Source organism: Macrotis lagotis, chromosome 1, assembly GCF_037893015.1.
Source record: "Macrotis lagotis isolate mMagLag1 chromosome 1, bilby.v1.9.chrom.fasta, whole genome shotgun sequence".
In the NCBI taxonomy this organism is placed as follows: domain Eukaryota; kingdom Metazoa; phylum Chordata; class Mammalia; order Peramelemorphia; family Peramelidae; genus Macrotis; species Macrotis lagotis.
In genome coordinates this window covers 128,003,532-128,029,680 of record NC_133658.1, presented here as the reverse complement: position 1 = coordinate 128,029,680, position 26,149 = coordinate 128,003,532, and the positions used below count along the sequence as shown (strand labels likewise).

General features: G+C 37.9%; 1 protein-coding gene across 13 annotated transcripts in view; it reads right to left on the bottom strand.

The window, feature by feature from the left end:
• AAK1 (AP2 associated kinase 1) overlaps positions 1-26,149 on the bottom strand; it is a 322,133-nt gene that overhangs the window by 239,341 nt on the left and 56,643 nt on the right. The window lies entirely within an intron of this gene.

Genomic DNA, 26,149 nt, shown 5'->3' with positions numbered 1-26,149 from the left:
GAGGAAGCAGAATATCCTAGTGAAGAGGGAGAAGTGTGACCAATATAATCAAAGGCTGCAGGAGTCAAAAGGGATGATGAAAAGAACATCAGATTTAGAATTAAAAGAACTGAAGACTTCTGACTATTAATTCTGCTAAATTACCACAGAGCATAGTAATAAAACCATCACTAAGGCTGGTCCTCTGAATCTATTCAGGTGATATAATATAGGGCAAAGAAAGAATCCTCCTTGCCCCCAGATACCTCATCCATCTGACTAAGGAGCCTGAAGATTTCTAGCTATACTAATGCTAGATAGAAGGCATGTGGTCTGATCCTATCAGCACTTTAGTATGGATTAAATCAAAGGATCTTTTGGGGGTGAAGGAAGGATAGATCAGTTTTAACAGCCTCCTTAGAATTCTAACTTTTCTTAACCTGGAAGCTTTCATGGAAAAGGAGATCTCAAGGGAAAATTATTTTAATAAGAATTGATTAAGGACCTAATAAATGCCAAACATAAAGATGAGAAAGAAAAGTTGGATCCATCTAGAGTCATATTGTTACCTGTGCTGGACAAAGGAAAAAGGTTCTTTCCAGTTTTTAAGAATTGTCTGAGGGAGATGGGGACAGAGATTGTTGATAGGTGAGGTCAGACATTCTAACAATACATTCAGCATCTATTAAGGTTCTATTATGAATCAACTAGATAGTGTAATGGTCAGAGCACACACCATGCAGTTAGGATCTGAATTCAAATTCAGCCTTACTACCTGTGATCCTGGGCAAGTCACTTATCCTTGAATGCATTCCCCCCTCCCCCTGCCCCCAACTCCAAATAAAAGGGTCCTGTTATGTGCTAGGATTCAAAGAGAAAATGTGAATAACATCTACATTACATTCTATTAAAGCAAAAATGGTATATTTTTAATCTATTAAACATATAAAAACTTAAGAAATACAGAAAACAAAAACATCAACATATTTTTGGGAAAAAGGCACTAGCAACTGAAGCCAATGAGATGGACATGCATTAGCAAATGTCACAGGAGCTGGGCTTTGAGAAGCTAAGGATCCCGTGATGGAGGTGGAGAGAGCTCTGACCTTCCAGGAATGGAAGCTAATCTTACAAAGGTCTGCAGGAAGCAGGAAACAGACTCTTCTAGGATAACAGGAAGGGGGGCCAGTTTGGCTGAACTATAGAGTAAATTGAAGGGTAGTCATGTGCATATTTGCATATAACTAAAAAGTTGGCTGAAGTGAAAACATGAATGACTTTAAAAAAATAAAACCGAGGAATTTTTATTTGACACTGAAGGCAAGACAAAGTCTGTTAAAGTGACATGGCAAGGTCAGATCTATGGCTGTAAGAATTTGGCAGATGTTTGGAGGATAGCTCACGGAGAGACTAAAAGAGGATCAAGGAATAGTCTGAGAAAAGAACTCTGCATTTTTCCTGGAGAAAAATTATAATCAATTATATACTACCTTCCATTTAGAGTTATCTAGGTTCATATTTTGGCTTTGCTACTTATCTTTGTGATCCTGGGTTTAAATTTTGGCTTTGCTACCTATCTTTGTGATCCTGGGCATCAAGGAAGGTTTGTTAGAGGAGAGTGAGGGAAGGAACAAGTTTTTGTTAAAGGAGATTAAGTAATTTGCCCAGGATAGCAAGTGGCAAAGCCAAGGAGTGGGTTCCAATCCATCACTCCATGGCACCTGCAATACAGTCACCTATGTTGTATCATCATGCTCCACTTTGGTTTGGGGGTGGCAAGAAGAACATCTAAGGCTCAAGCTGAAGCCTTAGCTTTGGGCTTCAGCAAAGAAATCAAGGTCAGAGCAAGGAGCACTGTACACAAGGAGGTTCTGTACACAAGTGCAGCCCCCAGGAGGGCACAGAGAGGGGAGGGTATAATGCAACAAAAGGTACTTTTAAAAGTGAGTTTTTAAAAGTGCATCATTTCAATTCAGACCCTTGGGCTTAGGAGCACAGCGATAAAAGAAAGACTCCTTTCACAAGTGCACAGGGCTGTGGTAGAAGGGTATCCCTTTAAGCAGATTGCCAACTAGGATCCTTGTTCACAACTGTTCATTGCAGGAAGGAATCTTAGAGCTGAGAATAATATCAACTCACATTTCTGTATCACTTAAAGGTTAAAAGCACTTTCTTTGCAATAACCCAACGATTATCCCCATTTTAGAGGAAAAGGAAATGAGCTTTGAGTGATTGCATTATTTGTGCAACTAGTGACTCATTCAGGTCTTCTGGACCATTGGATAGAATACAACTAAATGAGGCATTTTACAGATGAGGAACCTGAGGCCCAGAGGAGCTACCAAGCTACCAAGGTCCCTTAAGTAGAGATAGTATTTGAACTAGGGACCTTAAAATTTAACTCCATTTAGCTTTCCATTATGCCACACTAACTCCAATGTTAGCACCCTCCCAAGCTGTTGTTATTTAACCCACATAGCCTACTGCTTAATAAGAAAAATTGTGCTCATCCTGTGGGGTGGGGCAGATATTTTCAAATGTTCCCGAGAGTTGGCAAAGATTTTTTTTCACCTCTAGCCAAGGTCAAATTTGGATTTTCTACCAAGCCTAGCTTGGTGACTGCAAAATTATTTGAGGAGAGGGGCAGAGAATAATGTCCTGAATTACCCAGAAACTCTAATTGTTAATAATTAGCCCTGCCCTACCCCTACTAGGGAAAACTGAGCAGCAACTCAACTGACTAACAGAAAGGCAGGAAATGGGGCAGGAACCTGAATGAATGCTAAAGGAGGTCAGGAGACACACCCAGAAGCCAGTGGTCACCACATCAATAAAACATCAGGGGCAGAAGGTGTCTACAAAATTGGGGAGGGACCTTTTTGCTATCAAAAGCTATGCCCCACATTAAAGGTAACCATAAATAGTCTCACACTAGAAAAAAATAAGAATAAAAAATCTCACTCCACTCACCCCAACACACACCTTTTAAAAATTATTCTGGAGAAAAAGATGTCACCCCAGACCCCATTGTTAAAAATTAAGAATAGGGAAGATCTCCAGATCTCTTTCTTCATCTAGAAAATAAAGAAGTCTAAAGTTCTTTCCAGCTCTAAAAATCTATGATTCTATAAACCTTATTCAATGAATGCCACAAACAAAAAAGGGGATGCTTTTGTTGTTTGTTTGTTTGTTTTAACTTTTTGCAAGGCAAATGGAGTTAAGTGGCTTGCCCAAGGCCACACAGCTAGGTAATTATTAAGTGTCTGAGACCGGATTTGAAGCCAGATTTGAACCCAGGTACTCCTAACTCCAGGGCCGGTGCTTTATCCACTGTGCCACCTAACCAGCGGCCCCAGGGGATGCTTTTGTTCTGAATTATAGCTTCTTGAGGGAAAGTGGAGGTATGTTAAAGATGGAGAGTCAGATCTTTCAAAAGATGTTATGGAGAGTGTATTAGATCAAATGAAATAATACATGAAAAGAGATTTGCAGATTTTGAAGCACTATCTTATGCAAGGTGTCCCAAGAACCTTGGTTCAGTTTCAAGCTATTAAAATTTATGTAAAGGTATTTCCTATTTATTATTATCATTATTATCTTTGAAGTGAAAACTTGGGTTTGAGTCCTGAGGGTAAATTATCATTCTTAATCTTGGAAATGCCTGTTATTGTTCCAGCCTTGGATAAGTCAATAAGTTATTAAGAACTTACTATAATAAATACTGATTATCAAGCACAGTGCAAAAGTGCTAGAGATATAAAGAAAGCCAAAGACAGTTCCTACACCCTAAACTTACAATCTAATGGAAGAGACAAAATGCAAACAATATGTACAAACAATATAGTGTTGCTGTTCCTTCATTCAGTAGCATCTCATTCTTCGTGACCCCATCATGGATGAGAGTGCATCAGATCACTTTGTCTTCCACTAGCTCCCAAAGTCATATTCACTGTTTCCATGACACTGTCTCCATATATATTCATCTAATCCTCTACCATCACCTTTTCTTTCTTGCCTTCCCCAATATCAGAGTCTTTTCCATTATATGGTCAAAGTTTTTAAGCTACAGTTTCATTTTTGTTCTTCCTACTAAGAGCCTGAATTAATTTCTTTAAGTATTGACTGATTTGACTTCCAAGGGACTATTACTATTCAAAAGCATTGATTCTGTGGCACTCAGTTTTCCTTATAGTCCAACTGTCAAAATCATACATTGCTACTGGAAAAATTAGAGTTTTGACACTACAGACCTTTGCTAGCAAGGTGAGGTCTCTGCTTTTTAGTATGCTGTTCAGATTTGCCATAGCTTGCCTCCAAAGGAGCAAACATCTTTTGATTTCATGACTGCAGTTACCATCTGCAGAGATCCTTGAATCCAAGAATATATTCTGTCACCGCTTCCATTTCTTCTCCCTCTATTTGCCAGGAAAATATATAAAAGATAAACTGGAAATAATCAGGGGGAGGGGATGAAGATCAGGAAAGCCTTCTTAGGATTTTAGCTGGGACCTGAAGGAAGCTAGGGAAAACAGGAGGATGAGGTAAGGAAGGAAAAAGGAAGGTAGAGTGTATTCTCAGTCAGTCATTAAACATTTATTGGGTATCTACCATATGTCAGCCATTGCTGAATTCTGGGAATGCAAAAAGAAAAGGGAAAAAACAGGCCAGTCCCTGCGCTAAATTAGTTTACAATCTAATAGAGACAACAAGTAAACACGTATAAACAAGCTATAGATAGGATTAATAGGAAATAATTAATAGAGGGAAAGCATTAGAATGAAAAAGGATCTGAAAGGCTTCCAAGGCCAATATCTCTGAATGAGACAATTAATGAAGAGCCAGACACCTTCAGACCTTTAAAGTCTTTTTTTTAATTTTATAAAGGTTTTATTTATTTTGAGTTTTACAATTCCCCCCCCCAATTTCGCTTCCCTCCCCCCAGCCCCCACAGAAGGCAGTTTGCTAGTCTTTACATCATTACCATAGTATGCACTGATCTAAGTTGAATGTGATGAGAGAGAAATCATATCCTTCAGGAAGAAACATATAGTATGAGATATAGCAGAATTGCATAATAAGACAACATTTTTTTTTAAAATTAAAGGCAATAGTCTTGGTCTTTGTTCAAACTCCACAATTCTTTCTCAGGATACAGACAGCATTCTCCATCACAGATACCCCAAAATTGTGCCTGATTGTTGCCCTGTTGGCATGAGCAAGTCCATTAAGGTTGATCATCACTCCCCTGTTGCTGTTAGGGTGTACAGTATTCTGGTTCTGCTCATCTCGCTTAGCATCAGTTCATGCAGATCCCTCCAGGCTTCCCTGAATTCCCATCCCTCCTGGTTTCTAATAGAACAATAGTGTTCCATCACATACATATACCACAGTTTAAGCATTCCTCAATTCCTTCAATTTCCATTTCTTTGCCACCACAAACAGGGCTGCCATGAATATTTTTGTACAAATGAGGCTTTTACCCTTTTTCATAATCCTTCAGGGTATAGACCCTGTAGTGGTATTGCTGGATCAAAGGTTACTTTGCAGCCTTTCTAATAGTCATTTTTACCTTAGGAAATAGCTTATCTACTGGGAGGGGCCATGATATGGCAGATTTAGAGAAGCAAGGTTTAAATTCTCCCCCACCCTCATGGTTATTATCAATGTGACTTTATTTGCTCCATTCGTGAAATAAGAAAGTTGGGTTCAATGACCTCTATCAGGTCTCTATTAGTTCTAAATCTATGATTATATGGAAAGCTGTTTCTAATTTCCCTCATTCAAATGTTACCCCAAGTCTTTCCTGATCCCCTCTACTTGTTATGGTCCTTCATTTACCTTCTATTACCTTCATCTATTTGTACTGAAGATGGGAAAATATGCTTCTGGGAAGTGGGGCTTTTAGACTAGATGTGGGTTTATTTGGTGAAGAATTCACCACATTGACTTGGGGAGATGACAAAAGCTTAAATTTTCATTCACAGGTTACTGCAAAAGTTCACAGATGACCAGAAAGAGTTAATAATTTGGAGAAGCAGCAAGATGATGGGTTCCAGAAATGGAGTTAAGTAAAGAAGAAATAAGCACAAGCTGGGCTGGTGAGAACATCAAGGACAGCTAAGAGAGAAGAAAGAATGGGAAGCTATTTGGGGGAGCAGGTACTCCAGAGTGTGGGGGACAAGTATCATAAGTGGTAGAGAGGGAGAAAAGGGGCTGCCTTCACAGGAAGGAACCATTAAGTAGTACTGAAGAGCAAAGTAGTGGGGGATCACATCCAAATATAGCAGGCTAATTTTTAAATTGATAATTGTATATGGCCAGTGACTGATGTGGTAAATATCCAAATAGCCCTTGGGCAGAAAAAAAAAGATCCCCACCCTATTCTACAGGAAGCCTTTTCCCACCCCTCACCCCCAATTCTTAAGACTTCATAGGCTGATTATTTCACACTGAACTCTTAGTTAGTTGGTCTGTACTGTTGTTTCCCTGTACATAACACTATGAGCTCCTTGGAAGGAGGAACTGTCCTTTTGCCTTTGTTTGTATCTGGAGCACTAGCAAAGTATCTGGTTCATAGTAGTGCCTGATTAAGTGTTTACTGATCAGCTGAGCAAATGAGCAGATACTTTTATATGAAATGATGCAGAGTGAAGGGAGCCAAGTCAGAAGAACAATGTAGGTCATAAAAAAATACTGAACATGCAAAAAATCCTGCAAGACTTAATAATTCTGATCAACAAAATAATCAACCATGACTCTAGAAGTTGGGTTTATGAAGAATGTTACCCACCTTTCAACAGAGGTGGTGATTAAATGAGCAAAATGAGTTTTGGATGAGGCCAATATGGGAATTAGTTTGCTTGACAATGCTTTTTTTTACTGCAAGGATTTTGTTTTGATTTATTTCCAAGTGAGAGGGAGAGAAAAGAAATGCTTGTTAACTAAAAAAATTTTTAACTAAACTAAAACAATTTTTAATAAAATAAAATAAAAGCTCTGCAAGGATCTAAAGATCCTTCCAGTTCTAAATCCATAAGTCTATAAATCAATCATGATTGCAAAACTGAGTCAAGATGGTGACCTTTGGTACCACCTGGTCAAGAAAAAAATCTTTTCAATAATGTTTCCATGTCTCACAACCCCATTCTTGCTATTCCTGTATACTACTGTAAACTAGAATGTATATTCTACTGTATACTAGAAAAAAAATAAAAATTTAAAAAATAAACCCTCATATTATAAAGTGCATGATGTCAGGAAGAACAGGTGCTAACTAATTGATAGTTGACAGCAAGGGGACACAGATGTGGAGCAATATAAAAAGAGAGCAAGATGGAACAGGGATGGATCACAGAGATAGAAGGGATTTTGGTAGACATCTAGTCAAATACTCCACTTAATAGTTGTGGATGGGACCGCTAGGTGGAGCAATGGATAGAGCACCAGCCCTGGAGTCAGGAGGACCTGAGTTCAAATTTGACATCAGACATTTGATACTTACTAGCTGTGTGACCTTGGGCAAGTCATTTAAGCCTACTATCTTGCCAAAAAAAAAAAGTTGTGGAAACATGAAATCTTCTGGACTCCAGACTTATTACTCTTTCCATCAGATGAACCCATAGGTAGCTAAGCAGATTCTGACACCAAACAGACCAAGGGCACAGGGCTATAAGAAATCCAAGATCTACAGGGTTCCAAATTTAGATTACAGGGAAAATACACACACACACACACACACACACACACACACACAAACAGGTTAACACTAACCAAGCACATGAAATTTTATTTTGTATGACAGGCCAAGTAGGTGCAGAGTGAATGGAGGGCTGAGTCTGGATTCAGGAAGACTCATTTTCCTGAGTCAAATCTGGTCTCAGACATGTACTGTTGTGGGACCCTGGGGAAGTCACTTGGCCCTGTTTGCCTCAGTCTCTTCATTATAAGATGGGGACAATAAAAATAATCTCTTTCCCAGTGTTGTGAAGATGAAATGAGGTAATATCCATAAAGGGTTTATAGCCCAGTGCCCTAGCACACAGTAAATACTATATGGTTATCATTATTATCATCATCATCATCATTACTACCTCTGCGTGATCTTGAGCAGGTCTCAAACCTCTAGACTTGTTCTTCATATGTAGAGGAGGTAACTGGACTCAAGAGCCTCTATTATCCTCCTTTAGAATGCATTTAATATATGGTGACTCTAGGAAGATACCTTTGACCTGATGCAGAGTAATAGAATCAGAACCATGTAAGCAACAATATACACAATGACTAAAATGTGAGCCAAACTAAAACTAAAAAGTGAAACTCCTTCCTTCCTGTCCTGGACACACTCTGGACTTTCCCTACTGGGACTCCAATCTTAGTAACTAGATTCCCTATCCCTCTCACTAGCTTTTCAGCTTCCTTTTACCTCTAACTATTCTTCATTAGATTGCAAGCTCCTTGAGGGCAGGACCTTTCTTTGAACTTGTAGCATGGCACAGAGTAAGCAAATGCTGCTAGATGGACTCACATTAATTGTAATGATCAATCTCAATTTTAAAGGAGAGAAAACCAAATACCTTCCTCTAACTAACCTTAATTGTATTGACCAATCTCATTTCTAAAGGACAATCAAACTCAAGAGAATGAGAGGTTAGATCAAGGTTAGTAAGCTCAAAGTTAGTTTTACCAATTTGTTTGCTTATTTTTTTTTTATAAGAGAGGTTTTAACGGGGGTAAGAAAATATCAGGAAATGACCTGACCAAACTTTTAAAGAATAAAATAAAATTCTATGATTTTAAGTTCTTAATTTATCTTAATTCTCATTTTATTTTTACTGCTATAAGTCATTAGTGTGGATTAAAAAAAGAGCACATATACCTTTATTAGGGTGTTAAGTAGGCTGTGGCATATTACTAGTGCAAAATATATAATTGAGGATGGACATGACTTGGAAAAGAAGGTGTCCCAGTCATATAGTGAGAATGAGATATAACAGATGGCCAGTCCAAGTGAAGCAATGGTTATCAACGAAATGTTAAAATAACTGAAGAAAGGCCTTCAGTATAAAGCCTCTATGTAAGCTTTCTGGAAAAACATGACCAAAAAAATCATACTGGATGAGGTGTGAAAAGGAGAATTCAGACTCTGCAGTAAGTATCAGAATCATGAAACAAAAAAATTTCTGGTGGCTATTTTAACAAGAAACCTCTAGGGATATTTATTTCAACTTAGAGCCAGTTGAAAGCAATAAGATTATAAAAAGCATGGGCAGTAGAGATTAGACCATGGTTATTCTATTCCACTAAAGACTATGATCCCCTCCTCCAAACTGGTCAAGCTTTACAACATGGGTGTAACTGGTAGAAGGATCTAACTGCAGTCTGTATTGGGTCAAACTTCTTTAAGTTAGTTTGGGAGCTTATAATAATATATAGCAAGAAGGGCCTTTCCTCTCCCTACAACATAATGTCAATGAAAAAAATCTAACAGGGATAAATGATTTAACCACTGTTCTCATTTTCAAAATTTATCTTTTCCAACATTCTAAAGGTTCTGCTATGAATCAGATGGGGAAGAGGGAGAGAGGATTTTTCTGTGACTACATATGGTGATAGGGGGACTGCAGGTCCTCCATGCCAACTTTAAGGTCAAGGTTGGTTGGGAAGGAAATATAAGTCATGTCAAGTATGGAATGGATTTTCATGGGAAGGGGAAAAAAAAGCTTCCTTTCTCTAAATTCAAATTCAATTCACTTTTTTAAAATGGCTGTTACATCACATTCATTTCTGATTACAGCACAACCTTGCTCCCTTCCTCACCCCCTGAGCCATTCATTATAACAAAGCTTTTAACAAACACATTGACCATGGATGACAATAGAAGTAATAGTTCATACCTCTATTCCCCTACCTCTGTAACAGAGAAGAAGGAAGCTCATTTTTCCAATTCTTTACCAGGGCTAGGCTTGATCATCAAAATTACATGAGATTCAGTTTTATTGTTCTTTCCAACCAACAAACATTTAATAATTTTCTGCTCTGCACAGAGTACTGTGTTAGGTCTTAAGGGAGACACAAAACTTCAGACATAATACAATTCTTGCCCTTGGATGAGCTTAACTTCAGTGACAGAATAAACACAAACACGGATAACTGTCCTACATGATATTACATAAAAGGTACATCAGAGATGCAGAACAAAATGCTACATGAGCTCTGAGGGGAAGAAAAGGTTTTCCTTTCCTCAGATAGCTGTTGGTCTGGTAGAATCAGTCAGGTACCATCCCTGACTTCTTTTAAAAGTACAGGTCATGGACAGCTAAGTGGCACAGTGGATAGAGCAACAGCCCTGGAGTCCGGCCTTAGACATTTAATAATTACTTAGCTGTGTGACCTTGGGCATGTCACTTAACCCCATTGCCTTGCACAAATACAAAAAAATTTTTACAAAAGTACAGGTCAAGGCCACCTCTTCCACTTAAGCCCTTTTTAGATGATGTACCCAAATCTATTTACATGTTGTAACTCCATCCCCAAGCACTATGGAAGCTCCTTGAGGGCCCCTTTTGCCTCCTGATGCTCAACACCAAGCACTGGGCCTTCCTGCCCACAACAAGCACTGTATAAACACTTGATGGACTGAACTGTATTATTCAGGTGTTACTAGTCAGGAAGCTTAAAGGATGGGGAGAAATTCCACAAGTGGAAAGGGAGGGAGTATGGGTTTTGTGCTTGGGTAGGGTAGAAGTATTTCAGTTTGTCTAGAATGAAGAAAAGACAGGAGTACCTGAGTTCAAATCCGGCCTCAGACACTTAATAATTACCTAGCCATGTGGCCTTGGGCAAGCCTCTTAACCCCATTGCCTTGAAAAAAATCTAAAAAAAAAGTAAGTAGAATGAAGAAAAGAATGTGAGATAAGACTGGAAAGCATTTCACACGCTAATAAGCAAGGGAGTTCAAATTTTATCAACAAGGGGAAGAGAAGGACAAAGAAGGAGGAAGGGAATGAGCATTTATTAGGACCAAATATGTACACTGCAAGTGTTTTTTACAAACATTAGCTCATTTTGTCCTAACAGCAACCCTGGTTTGAAGAAAATGTTATCATTATCCCCATTTTACAGTTAAGGAAATGTAAGCAAATTAAAGTCGAACAGTTAGTTAACTGCTATGGCAGAATAAAGACACAGAGTGGTAACTTCCAGATGATTTATTTAGCAATGCTTGAAATTATAAAAACAAATTTGGTCCCAGGTTCTCTACAACCCAAGGACCCAGAACCTTTGTTTCTACACTTACTATATAATCGAAAAGAGTGGAAAAACAAGATAATAAGGATTGAGACACCTGATTTCTTACTGGTAAGAAAGATATTGGGGGGGGATGGTCTTGTGACTTACTTATGATTAGAAGTTGGAACTTAATTTCACAAAATGGACTTACTCATGCTGTTTTTAATGTAATATAAATATCCAATGCCAGATTTGAACTCAGATCTTCTTGACTCCAGGCCCAGTCCTCTATTCCCTGTGCCACCAGCTGAAGCCACTGGACAGTCAAGAATTACAAAACTAGATCTATGCATGAGAAAGATGAGTCCACAAGAGATAGGAAAGACAGATAAGAGTAGGGGGAAGGCATACACATAAGTGCACAAGAGATATGAAAGACAGACAGGAGTAGGGGGAAGGCACACAAATAAGTGTACAAGAGATATGAAAGACAGATTGGAGGAGGGGGAAGGCACATCAAAACTCCACTTCGATTGTTATCTCTCGGGTTTACAAAACTCAGAAGCCAGATTAATTCTAACAATCCCATCAATGAGCACAATCCTGTTTAAGCATACCTAGCAATGCCAATCAAACCCACACACAGCCTTCACAATGACAAACCACTGCCTATTTCTTCTGTTAGAACATCATAAAGTATGAGAGCTGTGGAAAGACCATCTAGTCCAACCTCCACATTTTACAGCTGAAAAATGAAGATAAAATAAAATAATATTTACAGAGGGCTTAACAGTACTTCACACTTAGTAGTTGCTTTATAAAAGCTAGCAACTATTATAAATTTATTATTATTATTATTATTATTATTATTATTGTTGGGGAGGACCAAAGCACAGAGACTGAATCAGGTCCAAAGTTAAGCTCTGGCCTCACAACTCCCATTCTAACAACACATCACTTTAAAATGATCAACACAGTATCAGCAATCTATAGAAATTCTAAAAATCAAAAAAGCCAAAAGGAGTTCTGGAAGAGAGAATCTCTAAACCCTCCTCATCATTTTACTGATAAGGAAAGAGGAACTCAAAAGGTTAAAATCAAAAGTAGTATAACAGAAATGAAGTAGGGGAAAATTGGAGAAATATGTTTTATAGTTATTAATTTGTACCCTCTAAACTGACCATATATACATATATATATTCTTTCCCCCATCCCCCATCCCATTATCCAAGCTATGAAGTGAAGGCAATACGAACTTTAGTGAAGTACCTTGCTCCTTCCAGGCAAAAGACAAGCCCTTATCAATAATATGGATCCCTGCCTTAGTCTGAAAAGATTAAGTCTTTGACCTATCACCCTTCACTCTCTCTGAGCTATCTGCCCCCACCTAAGTCCTTCTTAAAAGCTCAGCTCACTCACTTCTCATTTGAGCCTGCTCACCTTCCTTTGGAGGGCAGACCATTCTGGAGGGAGAGTGATCCTGTACCTTTGCTCTGCTCTACTAATCCCCTACTTGCTTGTCTTCCAGTGAAGGCAGTCCACTGATCCCCCAAATAACCTCTTTCCCTTCCTCTTTACCATCCCAGATGTTCTCACCAGCCCAGTTTGTAACTGTTTTCTTCTTTGCTTAATTCCACTACTTCTACTAAAATTCACTATCTTGTTACTTCTCCAAAGAACTTACACTGTGAACTTTTTGGAGTAACTTATGAACTTTTTGTAGTTACCTGTGAACTTTTGTAGTAACCTATGAACTAAAATCTAAGCCTTTCTTACCTCCCTGTGTCAGCCTGGTGAATCTTCACAAACAAACCCACACATCCTAAGCCCCTTTTCTTCAGTCTTAAAAAGAAAACAAATCATTAAGTCAAGAGACCTAGGTTCTAGTTCTGCTTCCCTGCTCCTAACTATCTGTGACTTTGGGTAAGTCACTAACCCTTTCTTCAAGTCTCAGTTTCTTTTGCTGTAAAAAGAAGAGTTTGATGTAAATAGTCTCTAAGTTCTCCTTTGGATTCAGACTCTTACTGTACTAGAAATTATAAGGAGAGAGCATTACCTGCCTTACCTAGGCCATAGGATCAAAGTTTTAGAGCTAGAAAGGATCTGAAGTCATCCAGGTCAACATCCTCCCTTCATGACATGAAAGTGACAGGTAAGAATACAGGTAAGCTAGAAGTCAGTCAAGATTCAAACTCAGATCCTGACTTCAAATCCAGAGTTTCTTTCCTCCATGCTCCTCATATCCCTACTATGTCACCTTCTTGACCTCTGGCTCTGTCCTTTCACTGCATAACACTGCCCCTCAGGTAATCTCACATTCCCCTTCTCTAAGAGTCAATGAAATGATATAATTCATAAAGATTGAACTTCCTAACCTCCAAAGTTCTTTCCAGATCTACGTACTATGGGCTCTTATCTGCTTCAAGGCAAATGGTACAAAGGAAATGGAAAGTATGAGATTAGTACTCCAAGGACCTAGCTTCTAATCTCTGCCATTTAGCATCTGACATTAGGCAAGTAAGACTTCACCTGTAAAATGAGGTTAGACTAGGTAATTCTATGAAATAAATCTTAACTAAATTTAGACTTATCTTTAAAGGAGATACATTTCCCCTCCTTTTAATCTTTAATGAAGGATTAAATAAATGAACACTTTATAAAACTTAAAGAACTACATAAATATTGCTATTACTATCATTAAATCTGTCTTAGGGGTAAAGAGTAAGTGGATTTGGAGTCAAGGGTTTAATGCCCCACTGCTGGAGGTATACCCTGAAGAGATTATGAAAAAGGGTAAAAACATCACCTGTACAAAAATGTTCATAGCAGCCCTGTTTGTGGTAGCAAAGAAATGGAAACTGAAGGAATGTCCATCAATTGAGGAATAGCTTAACAAACTGTGGTTTAAGTATGTGATGGAACACTATTTTCTATTAGAAACCAGGAGGGATGAGAATTCAGGGAAGCCTGAAGGGATCTGCATGAACTGATGCTGAGCGAGATGAGCAGAACCAGAACATTGTACATCCTAACAGCAGCATGGGAGTGATGATCAACCTTAATGGACTTGCTCATACCAACAGGGCAACAAACAGGCATAATCTTGGGATATCTTCGATGGAGAATGCCATCTGTATCCTGAGAAAGAACTGTGGAGTTTGAACAAAGACCAAAGACTATTACCTTTAAGGAAAAAAATGTTATCTTATTATGTAATTCTGCCATATCACATACTATATGTTTCTAAAGTTCATATTGCCCTCACTTCATAGCTTGGATAATGGGATGGGGGAAAGAATATATATATGGTCAGTTTAGAGGGTACAAATTAATAACTATAAAACATATTTCTCCAATATTTCCCCTACTTCATTTCTGTTACACTACTTTTGATTTTAAGCTTTTGAGTTCCTCTTTCCTTATCAGTATGATTTCTCTTTCATCACATTCAACTTAGATCAATGCATACTATGGTAAAGGCTAATAAACTGCCTTCTGTGGGGGGGGGAAGCAAGAATAGGGGGAAAAATTGTAAAACTCAAAATAAATAAAACCTTTCTAAAATTTAAAAAAGAGAGAGAGAGAGAGAGAGAGAGAGAGAGAGTTTAATGCCATTTAAAGGGTGAGTTTAAATGCCACTTCTGCTCCTTTCTACCTTGCCCTTGGTCAAGTCATCACTCTTGTTTGGGGATCAATTTCCACATATCTAAGATATGGGAATTGGATTGGATAACTTCTACAATCCTTTCCAGCTCTAAATCCTATGAATTCATGAGGTAAATAAATACTTTAAAAAAAAAGTCAACAAATAAGTCAAGCATTTACTCATTAACCAATATATACCAGACAATAAGCTAAACAATGGAGATTCAAAGAAAATCAAAATAGGCTCTGCTGTGAGGAGCCAACATTGGTCAAGGGGTGAAACAACTTTGAACTTTTTATTATTTTTATTTATTTATTAAGTCCAATAAAAGATTTCACGAGGGCAACTAGTAAGATCAAGTCTGGCCTACTGGACTTTTTCTAAATCTCTCCAATCTGGACCAGCAAATAGGTGAGGGTGAATCATAGGTGGAGGGAGGGCAAAGTGACATGCCTAAGGGTAGTTAGTTATTTTCAAGGGTCCTGAGTCCACCTATAATGTTCTTCCTTTCAGGAATCCTCTCTGACCTCCTAAGTATCTGATTCTCTACCATAAGGGATTCAGGGTTTGAACTACTAAGAACTCAAGAGATTGAGCCCAAGTTAATTAAGATAAAGCCTTAAGATTTATGATCTTATTTTTGATTCTTGACTTTATATAGTTAAAAGTATATACACTTTATGTATGTTAACCTAATCCTAAATTCACAGGACAATCTTCTAAATAGCCTGCTCTCCATCTTCTTCTCTGTCAAAGGTTATAATATTCTACCTGTGGTCGAACCAGGGGAAAAAAAGCATAGCAGGTCCTCTGAAAGCCAAGCATATATTACCTCTCTTATTCTAGACATATCTATTCATTCAACCTCAAGGAAGAACCAATACTACAAAAGGAGCTGGACTCAACTCTTGTCTCTATTACTAGCAACCTATTTAATCTCCCTATGATTCTAAATTCTGAAACTATAAAATTAGGATTATCATTGAAAGAATCAATAAGGTTCCTCCATATCTAAATCCACTATTTTATTCATAATGTTGCCTCTTTAGTTTTCTCTAAAATCTTCAATTCTTTCAGTTTTAACTACTCTTAGGTCATATTACCCTTATCTTCTGCATGTGTCATTAATATTTTTCATCAAAACCAAATCTAAGATTTTTAGCATGGTTCCTTCTTGCCAATATATTTCTGAATTGTCATTCTGATATCTAATATAGAGTCATTATACTCGCAACTTTGTGTTGTTCACATATTTGATCCCCATGTGATATGGCAGACCTTCATTCCTATTACTAATGTAAAAAAAAAAAAAGACTGAAAAGTCAGGAACAGAACTCCCCATCCTCCACTAGATACCCTTCTTTGGGAAGAATTGATTCATCAATATTCTCTGTCTGCTCCAAATCCATCTACATATACTTCTGTCCTGCTCATGAAAATATCATAAATGATCAGGTCAGATGCCTTATAAAATTCAAGTATATTATGGTTCCAGCATTCCCCTGACCTATTATAACACTATAATAAATCTTGTCAAATAAAGAAATAAACAGTTTAATATGGCATTTTAGACAGACAAAGGGAAAACATTTTAACTGTGGCAGCTGCATATTCTGTGACATGATTCTAGATATGGCTAATTTTAGTCAAAAGATCAGACAATCAACTATAATTTATGAATTACCTACTAGGTGCAAGTATGTTGATCAATGGAGTGAGTAACAGTCTTACATAAAAAGTCAGAGAGAAGTCCCCATTCACAAACTATCTCCATAGCCTGAAGGACTATAGATCAACTTCTTAAAATAGGATTTTTCAACCTTATTTCCCACTACTACCCTAGAATTAAGTCCTCAGCTTAAGTCTGGCTGATCTCACTATTCTCTAAAACATAAGATAGTATGCTCATTCTTACTTCCAGACCTTTGCTCCTTTTGCTGCCCTTGTATGAGAGATGGTCTCTATTATTCTCTCATCTTAGGCAAGTGTCACTCAACCTCTCCTAGGCTAGATGTCCTATCTGTAAAACAAAGAGGTTGGATTAGATGACCTCTACTGTCCCTTCCAGTTCTAAATCTGCCTCCAAGTCCTAGCTTTACTGATTGATTTAGCATCTACTTCTTGTTTTATGAGTCTTGTTTCCTTTCATACCATAAGAATGTAAATAAGGTCCTTAGAGAAGGTTCTTTGTCATACTGGTATATCTCAACAGGAGCCAATTCATAGGTGCTGAATACCTAATTGATGTTCAAAACAGAGTAACTGATGACTTGGTTCATAAAAGAAAAGAGAAGATGATATAACCAGACCTAAACAGCTTACATAAGAAAATCTGACTCTTAACTTTTACTCTTGAGTATCCAAAGAATCAGAGGGCAGCTAGGTAGAGCAGTGGATAGAGGGCCAGGTCTGGAGTCAGGAAGATTCATCTTCCTTAGTTCAAATCTGGCCTCAGATGTTCAATAGCTGTAAGAACTGGGCAAGTCACCTAACTCTTGGTTTCCTTACCTGTAAAATGAGTTGGAGAAGAAAATAGTAAACATTCCAGTATCTTTGCCAAGAAAACCCCAACTGGAGGGAGGGGTGGGGGTGGGGTGTCACAAAGAGTCAAACTACTGAAAAATAACTGGACAACTCAAAGAATCTAGAAGCTAGAAAGTAACTGAGTCACCTAGTACAAGCTGGTCTGACCAAGAATGCTTTCTCTAGTATTCCTGACTAGCAATCATCTTGCCTCTGCTTGGAGAATGCCAACAAAGTAGGGAACCTCCTGTTGAAGCCCGCTCCATTCATTAGGAAGGGTTTCTTCAAACCTAGCAGCTGGGTAATAAAAAGGATAAAGCACTGGACCTGGAGTCAGGAAGTCCAGAGTTCAAATTCTGCTTCAGAAGTTTACTAGCTTTATGACCAGGGCAAGTCATTTAACTTAGTCTCAGCTTCTTCATCTGTAAAATGGGGATAATAATTTTTGTCATGAGGAGAAAAAGATAATATTTTTAAAGTGTTCAGCAAGTCTTAAAGAGCTATAAAGGCTAGTTATTATTATTATTACTATTAATGATGATGTTGATAACACTGATGATGATGATGATGATGATAATGATAATGATAATAATTCTATCTCTCCTATATTTCTACCCATTACTTCTAGTCCTATCTTCTGGAACCAAGTGAGATAATTTTAATCCTTTTCCATAGGACAGCCCTTGGAATACTTGAGGAACATGATAATGCATCTCCGCCATCTCTGGGCTTTTCTTCTCCAGGTTAAACATTCTTAGTTCCTTCAACCTTTCCTCATTTGACACATTCTTCAGTCCCTATCCTAATAACCTTCACCTGAAGTTGTACTAACTTCTCAATGTCCTTCCAAAAATGTGATTTCATAACAGAAAAAATTATTCTGATATGACCTGAACAAAGCAGAATACAGAAAGCTGATGACCCCTATGTTCTGGACACTTCATCTCCATTCATGCAGCCAAGGACAGCATTATTTTATTTAGCTGCTATATCACAAGGTTGATTCATACTGAATTCACATTCCATATCAATGACCAACACTCAGCAATGAGGTGCTTCCTCTCAGACTGTAGAAAGGAAAGCAGCTAATATTAAGTAGTATTAACAATAACAACAATAAGTCACGCTTAAATAGCATTTTCCTCACCACAACCCAGTGGGGTTAGTCCTAGTGTTAACATCATTTAACTCAGGAAATTGAGATTGAGTGCTCACGCTAGTAGGGACTTGAATTCAACTTTCTCCTGGCAGTTCATGTTCCTTCTACCACAGACACACACACACACACACACACACACACACACACACACACAAACCCAATTACCAAGAATGTGTATCACTCCTGTTTAAAACTCATGTTTTGTCAATGCTTTTTTTTAACACATCAGTAGATTAATTAGTATTCATTTATAGTTTGTTATGTGTCAGACACCATGCTAAACACTGGGGTTCCAAAATAAAGGAAGAAAAAAAAGAAAGAACAGCATCTTCCCTGGATGAGCTTACATTCTAATATAATACAGACAAGATAAATGAAGAGAATCTTGAAGGTAAGCTTCAAGTTTTCCTTCTTTTTAAAAATTTTCAAATGTAGTCTCACATTTTGAGGTAGGCAGGACAGGAATTAACATTCCCATTTCTCAAATGAAGAAATCACAACACAGAAAGGTCACAAAGCTGATTGGTGATGATGCCATGATGCCAGCACAAAACCTGTATATCCACCCTGTATAACCTACCTGGGATTCCCCCAGGAAGAATTAATCCATTACACATCATACATTGGAATGAATAAAAGTTAGCATATCTCCAGGTGTTTCCCATGCCCTATAGTCACTAGATTGGATTAAAAGAGATCAAAGCAAGTTGATGAGAAAATTATTCTTTTAACAAATAGGGATGCAGGAAACTTTATCCATCAATTTCCCAAATAAGCAGCACATGTAGCCAATTATGAGTTTTCCAGGGATCACTGGACATTATGAACCTGGTCATCTTTGACAAAAGTTGACCCCTTCCCTCACCCTTGGATGGGGGCATTCTGGTATTCATCACTAACAGAACTGAATAATTCACTCTGCACTACAGATGGAGGCAGTCCACTGTGGACTTTAATTGCACTTAACAGCAAATTATTTCCTCAGCAAAGCCCCATATGGAGTTAGTCTTAAGGCAGAGCCTCCATCTTTTGGGACTCTGATTGGGCTTTGGGTATTGTTCATGCATGAGAACTTTAAACATTTCTTCCTTTGGACAGCCTTCTCTCTGAAGTCTTGCAAACTGAATTCAACCCAAGCACACACAGATCTCTTGGATTTCAGAGAATATGACAAAGCAGGTTGATAAAAACCTTTCATTTCAAAGTCAGTCAATAATTAGAAAAGTACATAGGGCCCAGAACCTTCACTAGAGAATGGGAACCATATTATAACAACAGTTCTGACCCTAGACCAAAATGGATCTGAGCCAAATGCATAATCCTCCTGAGACAGGACCAGGATTCATTATCAAAAGGTTGGTTATTATGTGATTTTTTTTTGGGGGGGGGGGGGTTGGGGGGAGGAGGAGTGGTATGACAACTCATAGAGCAGACAAAAGTACAAAATATTCCAGACCTCACAATCCCTTTATATATCTGTATGGTGATAGCAAGAAAAAAGTGGTATTAAAAATCTCTAAAGTTTTAGAAAAATAACTTTCATTTATATATAAGTCCTCTCAATGTGCAAATTTTGTCCAATGATAAAGGTTGATATGTTGGCCCTCTCAATAAAATAAAACCAAAAATTATAAAGAAACTGCATAAAGTGAAGCTAAATGTGAAATAACAGTGAAAAAATCATGTAGGAGGGGCAAATAAAGAGTTGCCTTCATCAAACACATAAAGGAAAAAAAAAAAACCACAGCTCTTGTGACAATCAATCTCCTTATCTGGAAATGTCCACAATGAACATAATAAGCAAACTGATTACTGTGAAGGTAATTGCAGTTTATGTGGCTATCCTCTCCAAAGGATTAAAAACCCCCAATAAATCTTATTAAAAAAATCTATACGAGATCCTCCAGATTAAGTCAATAAATTTCTCTGATATTTCAGAATTTCAATGAAATGTTGGAAAAGAAAATTTCTTCAAGAAAAAAGTTGTAAGGTACTAGACATAGTAAGCACTTAATGACATTAACTTTTCAATTTGATTTTCAATTAATTAAATTTTAATTTTCATAATAAAAAATAAATTTTTATTCAAAGTGAAATTGACTAGATAGATAAATGGGTTTATAAATGTAGACAAGCTGAAAACCACTGGTCATCAATGTAGCAGTCATTTCAGATTAAGTTATATACAAAGTGACCAAATCACCAAAAATTCAAAATTAGAAAGATAAAGAGAAGACACTGAATGCAATTACAGGAGCTCCAAGCCATGCTGCTTTTAAAAAAAATTAATTTTAAAAATCAGAAATGGTCAAAAGTAAAGATACTGCAATCATATCATGTTTTAGAGAAGTTTAACTATTGCAAAACAGTCAATATGAGAAAGGCTAAAATAACCCAGAAACATCCTCAGCTAGTATGCTTATATAATCTCCTTTCCAAGTGAATTGAAATATCAGATAAAAGCAACATTAGTTTAGAGTTCAAGGATACAAGCAGCATTTTTCTTTAAAAAAACATGGAAAAGAAAACAAGTCACACAAGAATTCATGACATAAAATCAAGTTAAGGTTAGCACTTCTGGATGACACTACAAGGACAACAACATGTCAATGAGGCCCCTGTTCTCAGGTTGATGAGTCTCAAAGGCATTTAATTTCAAGAAATTTTGATGAACAGTTATATGGATCTTACAAAAATCCATTTTGGATGGTTACAATTTTAAAGAGCCCAAGGAATTTGTTTACAGTATTTTCAAGAAAAGGAAATTTCCATAGAAAAATCTGTCAATGACCAAGAAGTTATGTTATTGTGTATGTCCATTTTCTCATCTCTAGAAAATCTTCATGAGACTTGGGGTTAGATGTATAGATCAAAAAAATCCCAAAGATGATTTATACCCAAGAAGCAGAATAAAAGATATCATGAAGTCATGTATGAATTTACTAAGTAGCTAAATACATTATGTATCCAAAATGAAAGGCGTTTTTGTTCAGTTCAATTCTAGTGCCATAGTAGTATCATCAGGATATATACATATATATATATATATATATATACATATATATATGTATATTTAATTTTCATTCTGCAGATGGAGGATTCATGTAAATATACAGATAAAAATGCATAGGATGAGAAAGCTAAACATACTTCGGGAGAGTATGAAATCCAAGAACTGTAACTCACCTGACCAGAACTAGATGATGACTAAGAACTATTAGGGACCATTAGGACTTAGCATTTGAATTCTCTTTTAAGGCTAGTTCCTGAATTCACCTAGATTTAAAACTTTGATCCAGAAAACCTTATCTAACAGGCATAGGGTTACAGGAGGAATCTGGAACTCAGTAGGATCCATCCATCAACAAACATTTATTAAGAGCCTATTATGTAGCTGAAAAGACAAAAAGCATGCCTTGGAATAAATAAGACCTGTATTGCCTCCTAACACATACAGTCTAGATGGCTCTGGATAAGTCAGTTAACCTCTTAAAACCACACGCAATAATCAAAGCTCTTTAAATTGGTAAAGAGAGTTTTTCTCCCTCAAGAGTCCCCTATACCAGTGAAAATAGATACCCAATACTAGCTGTGATCCTATCTCCCACATGGCTAGCAGTCCATTTATTATGTACTAGATGCTAGGAACAGAAAAACAAAAAAAAAAGTTTCTACCCTCAGGGAGCTTATATTCCCATAAATGTAGACATGTTGAAAATCACTGGTCATCTATCAGAAAGGGCAACAAGTATTGCATAGAACTGCATACAAAAAAAAAATGCAAGGGAAGTGGAGGAAGACACTAGTAGTTGGAGATTGGGGAGAAATCAGGCAAGGCCTTGCATAAGAGGTAGTTTGAAGGAAACAAAAGATTCAAAGAGGACCTGAGGACTTAGAACCAGAAGGAACCTTAAAAATCATCTTAGTTTAGTCCTCATATTTTACAGATGAAGAAAATGAAACTCAAAGAAGGGAAATAAGTTATTTAAGCTGCTATCATTAATAAAACAACAGCACAAAGATCTGAACCTGGATCCCTTTACAGATCTGTGCTTCTATTCCTTCACCTAGAACATGAGCAGACTGTCCATCCTGAAGGTTTGCTTTTACATTTTCTATAAGGAGAAGTGGAGATCAATTGAAAGAAAAGGCTATGGTTACTATTACTTGTGACTCTAAATTCTTGGTCTTAAAACTCAATGGTGTTTGCTTCCATCTTCCTTGTTCTGGTTCTAGAAAACCAACCAACTTTTCCCAATATCACAACTTGGTCCATTACCCTGATATGCTTTCAGTGAGAACTATACCAGTGAGAGAGGAGCACCCCTAGTTTAGGGGTAGAGATGGTTCAAACATCCTTCCTTCTTGTACCAAAAAGTCTTTCTAAGAGCTTGTATGTAAAACCTAACAGAGGCCAAGCTGTCTGAAAAACAGAAGCATGAAGGTAGGAGGTCTTTCCTGTTTGCTTCAGTCCCTTTTCTTAAGCTGGGCTTCTATTCTAACTTCAGGTCACTTTTAGTTTTTTTCTTCAGGTCACAAACAGAAGCCCACAGGAAAGAGTCCATGGTATTATATGATGAGTGATGGGTCTGGGCCTGAGGTTCCCACACTGTTCCACTTCCTGACCCAGTCCTCATTATGTCTGTATATCCCCAAAAGTCATATAAGCTGCTTGGTCAAAACCTGAAAAAGTATGATAAAACTTCTGGGAATAGTTGGCCAGACAGCTCTTTCCCTAAGCCATGGTGAACAAGCTGGGGAAGAGGTTGTTTCAACCAAAATGGTCTACTTAACTTTTCCCCAAACAGTTCATACATAAACCATCCTGCCTCTTCATCTTAACTCACACTACTGTGTCCTCATCCATGCTCCATTTATCTGAATCCTATGCAATCAATTAAAAAGCACCAAACTAAGTGTCTAAGTGTTGTGGGGATACAAAAATAAAGGTCAAAACTCTTTTAAAGTCTCAGTCACGTTTTACTTCTTCAATGAAGTCTTCCAAAGAGCCAAGGACTATCTTGGTATAATAGAACACCAGAGTGGAAGTGAGAAGATCCTAGTTCAAGTTCTAGTCTCATAAATGCTTAGGAGTAAGACCTTGGATAGTGACCAAAAAATAAAATTACATATTCACTAAAAACTTTCTTCCCCAAAACCCTGTAAGATACTTAAGGTTGGTATTATACTTAATACAAAGGGGGAAACTGAGGCCACAAAAATCTCAAAGCCAGGATTCTTACCCAGGTCTTCTGACTCAAAGGCTGGCACTCCAGTCATAAGAATTTACAAAGCTTCAGCCTCCCCCTTTGTTTTGTAAAAAGAGTCACATTTGTGTTTTCTACCTCACAATTTTATTGAAAGTTAAGGGCTTAAATTATTTTTAAATATTAATTATTAGTGTCAACTGTTCAGCTTTAGTTTCTTCATCTGCAAATAAGAAGGCTGAAATAGATAACCTACAAAAGTCCCTTCACTTCTGAAATTCTATGTTTTTCTACCTCTTCTAAGCTACTAGGTCATTTATCATTTTGTATTTATCATATGGATGTGTGTGTGTGTGTGTGTGTGTTTGAATACATGTGGCCTTGTTGTTTTGTAATGTCTTTTTCTACTGCCTTTTCCACAACTGTAAACTCGCTGAAGACATAGTCCTTAACTCCAGTCTTTTTACATTTACCTACAATACTTTGTAGAGATTCTCACTTAATATAGGCTCTATAAATTCCTTGTACATTGGCTCCTCCCTATCCCACACTCTAGAGCCTCTGACTCAGGCTCAGAATGATGACTGGGGAACAGACAGGCCCAAAACTTTGGATTCAGCCTCTATAATCTGATGTGAAAAGACCAAAACAAGGTCTTCCCCTACTTAAGCTGTTTCCTTTGCTAGTCCAATAGACCCATCCCATTTACTTGGGATCCCAAATCAACAGTGGTTGCAAAGTTCTTCTCAGGTACCATATGTCCATGAGATGATTATAATGATGTGACAAAGCAGTTCTCATCAGTAGCTTTCAGAAAAAAAAAAAGAAAGTAATCCTGGCAACAGTCCCTGGAGTCAGGTAGAAAGGCTCCAGATGCCTTCCCTCCCACCCACCCCCTTCCATCTCAACGAAATCCCCTCCCAAGCAGACCAGGCAACAATTCTTAGGTGAGTATGGTCCTTTCCAGGGATCTCAGGCCAGCAGAGTGACCACTGGGATTGAGATGAGCAAGAAGGTAACAGATTCATTTACCCTTGTTTCCCCAAGGGGGAAAATAATACTTCACCTCTCTGCTGCAGTCAAGGACTTTGGTACAGGGATGAAAGTGAAAGACTAGACTCTGAAGTGGGGAGTCTCCCATTCTACCTCAGAGATGCTAATTTGGAATCCAGAGATAGTGCCTCAATTACCAGAAAAAAAAAAGTGTTATAAAAAAGGTAGGGAATAGGAATAAATTGTAGGGGGGGGGAAAGGTGGGAGATTTTTTCTTTTTTTTTTTCTCATAGGAAGAGAGAAAGTTAGAGGCTTCAATCCCCCTGGCAAAGAACTGGGCCCTAGCTGAATCCAGTGATTATACAAGCACAGAGACAAACACAGCTCCTTCTTCCTCCCACCACCCAGGCAGCACCCTGCCTGTAAGTGCTCACCATGACCAGCATTTCAGACGCCCCAGGTCAGGACCCAGGGCTTGCTTAAACCGTGGCTTTTTCAAAACAGGAAGCTTTTTAAAAAGAATTCCCCCCTACCTTCTTCCATCATTTTCTTTCCCTTTCTCAGAGGTTTTGTCCTCAGAGTTTGGATGGCCCCAAACTGCTTATTGCAGAAATATAGGCCTGCTTCCTCACCCCATCCCCATTACAATCTGTAGCATTGCCTTCAGCAGGCTGGCTCCATCCAATTAGTTTGAAAAGCTTCATGTCAAGGAAATTTCTGCTTTTATTAAAAATAAAGACATGCTGGGCATGCAATGGACTGTGAAAAATATAATGAGTCTGGCATAATTATGAAGGTCGAGGATAAGGTTACCAAAACAGACATACAAAGTTGTCCCTGAAGAGGGGGCAGGAGAGGAGAAAGGGAGAAAGGAGTTAAGCTACAGATACAAATATCACATATATCCTAGGTAGCCATATATGTATATGATTTACATATAGTTTATACCATACAAACACTTACGTGTGCCACATATGATTTGTGTATATACTTGTTAGGAGACAATATTCTTTTAAGTGAGAGTGGAATCAAAGGGAGAGGGTCACCCCCTTTAAAAGCATTTCAAGTATTTTACTTGGATAAAAAGCAAACCAAAGGGGGGAAAAAGACCCAGTCCAAACAGAAGAAAGGCCTCCATTTCTGAACTGAGAAACTAACTCATTTCAAATCATGTCTGCTACCTCTGTTCTACACTTGAGGACCCACTTCCAACTGAGCTGGGAGCAAAGCTGGCTCATTCCACCATAAGCCTTGGCCCTAAGGCTCTGTGTATCTGGGAAAACAGGCTCCCTTTCCTCTGAGAAGCCTCTCTTCTTTCTGATGTCTGACAGAGAGCAAGGAAAAGTCAGCAGGGGAGTCTTCTCCTCACCCCTTCCATCCCTCCCTTCAATCTCCCCCAATAACCATATTCCA